The sequence below is a fragment of the Schistocerca cancellata genome, chromosome 8 (assembly GCF_023864275.1).
Source record: "Schistocerca cancellata isolate TAMUIC-IGC-003103 chromosome 8, iqSchCanc2.1, whole genome shotgun sequence".
Classification (NCBI taxonomy): domain Eukaryota; kingdom Metazoa; phylum Arthropoda; class Insecta; order Orthoptera; family Acrididae; genus Schistocerca; species Schistocerca cancellata.
The window spans coordinates 568655769-568658275 of record NC_064633.1 but is presented as its reverse complement, the minus strand read 5'-3'; the positions used below and the strand labels follow the sequence as shown (position 1 = coordinate 568658275).

Sequence of the window (2507 nt, the reverse complement as noted above, 5' to 3'; positions counted from 1 at the left end):
ATTAGAACATTACAAGATTATAAATGTTTCAACTTAGCGGTATATCTATGTATCTTCGTCTTAGATTGTCGAGACGCAACAATGAAGTGGAAGGGCGTTGATGAATAAGAGACGTCATTGTTAACGTGATGTAAGATTGTTGGATTAATTTTAAGGGCGCAGAGTTCTCGTGTGTGCAACTCAAGTTAGTCTGTGGGTTGCTGATGAAACAATGCTTGTACATGATATTAGGTTTGAACATTTCGATGACTGAGCTTTGATGTGAGTATGCCTTCAAATGAACAAACATTGAACTGAAAATGTCTCGCGGGTCCCAGCAGTAGGCCATTGTACAGACCCGTAAATTCGGCAGTGCCGAGCGCTGCAAACTGTGTACACTCTAGAAGTGCAGCCGCGCGGGATTAGCTGAGCGGTCTTAGGCGCTGCAGTCATGGACTGTGCGGCTGGTCCCGGCGGAGGTTTGAGTCCTCCCTCGGGCATGGGTGTGTGTGTTTGTCCTTAGGATAATTTAGGTTAAGTAGGGTGTAAGCTTAGGGACTGATGACCTTGGCAGTTAAGTCCCATAAGATTTCACACACATTTGAACATTTGAAGTGCAGTCCCACGACATCCGGCTCGCAATGACAGCTGCGATAGTATTAGTACATCAGTCTTGTCAATACCTTCTGCAGGTATGTAACGGATCTGGAGACATCATTTTCAACGCAGAATCGGGAAATGCCAGCATCGCACATCATCGTCGCCACACTGTCTCGGAATTCTGCAACGAGGTGAGATACAGCCATTAAGAAGAATTTTTAAACTGACTGTAGAAGAGATCTGGCTCTCAATTACAGAATTTGGTATCGTTCTCTTTTTAAATAAAATGTATTTTCGGTTGTTATGTTGTACGTTCTAGATGCGCAAAATCACAGCAACAGTACCAACATATAAATGTAGCGTTTGCTTCATATCTGTCCCTACAATTTTTATATAAATTTTACAATTGTGGTCATTTCTCGCGTAATAAAAAAAATACGTTTCTAAAGTGAACAGATTTACAAACCGTCATTATAATCTGTGCACCAAACTTATCATATATTTGCTTTCTTCTGAATGGCCGAAATTTGTAGCGCCTGCAATATTCGAATTTGGAAACTAGTGTACTCGTGTTTGCTACTGCGAGCTGCATGTGTTGGACGTAGTAGTGTACTGAGAGTAACCGAATGCATTTGTGGGTGGATGTATACTATTTGATCCTCAGATTTGGGCCTATGTGCTTGTGGCAACTATATTTAATACCAGAGAATTATATTTATTTAATTTTTCTAATACTGGATTTTGTATTTTTCAGTAAGGTTGTAGGACGAGCACATTAATACAACTCTATTGCTTTTGAGTTGCACAGAAAATTAAATTTGATTTTTTTTGCCTCAGAATCCCTTGCGTGGAATTAATCGCTGTTATCCAGCATACTTCGAGTAATTCAGTGTGACATAACGGCTTTAGGCCACCGCTTTGTCGCCAGTTCATTACAACGGCACATACACTGTTTAAATGCAGGTCGACCATCCTGTTGTTTTTTACAAACTCGGGGAACCCATATACACGGGAGTCGTAACTGATAACATTGTTGGATCAAAATAAGAGTACGTAGCTTTCGTCTGCTGTAAAGCCCCATGTCCAACAATATGAACATTGTCTTTCAAAACACTTGGGCCTGCAGAGTTATTATAGTCTCTTATCAGAATGGCCCCTAATTCAGACTATCCTGCTTTAAAGAGGGAGGAGGCCTACAACCTCCAAGTTCTGTGATGATGACTACTCACGGTTTCATCGTCCTTCAACCGTATTCTATAGACATGTATGTGATGTCTGTTCTTTCGTACATATTCTATACTACTCTGAACTTGCAGGCATTACGGTTCAAGACACAATGGCACTTAGCTGCTAGTGGATATTAATTTACATCAATGAGGAAAGTGGAAAATTAGTACCGGACCGGGATTGGAACCCGGATTTCTTGCTCGGTGGGCAAATGCTCTGACCACTAAGCCATCCAGACACACTGGTCATCGCATCTGCGTGGACTACCCTAGCACGCCTGCTGTCAGGCATTTGCGATAACTACTGTGTCTGGATGGCTTAGTGGTCAGAGTATTTTCTTAGTGAATAGGACACCACAATCCTTGTCCAGCATCAATTTTCAGCTTTCTTTATTAGCCTAAATCAATGGCCACTAGCAGGTAAATGTCATTAATTTCTTTCTATCTACCTCCTATAGATACTCGCGTGAGTAGTACGCGAATGGACTCGAGCTTAGCTGTTTGTGAAATGCTAGTTTCCAGACTCCAGGCCATAACAGTCTGCTCTTTGTCAAATCCACTTACAAAAATATCAGTGAGATACCCAATATGACGCCCCTACCGTCGCTAAGACAATTCCACATTCGACTTTGCTGTTCTTATATACGAGCGCAATTTGGTTTTCAACCTCAGGTCGGTCACTAACTGGAAACAACAGTGGAA

General features: G+C 41.7%; 1 non-coding gene across 1 annotated transcript; it reads right to left on the bottom strand.

Moving 5' to 3' along the window:
- Positions 1-1971: 1971 nt before the first annotated feature.
- Positions 1972-2044, bottom strand: Trnag-acc (transfer RNA glycine (anticodon ACC)). Its single transcript has one exon. It is a non-coding gene; the product is annotated as a tRNA-Gly (tRNA).
- Positions 2045-2507: the final 463 nt, after the last annotated feature.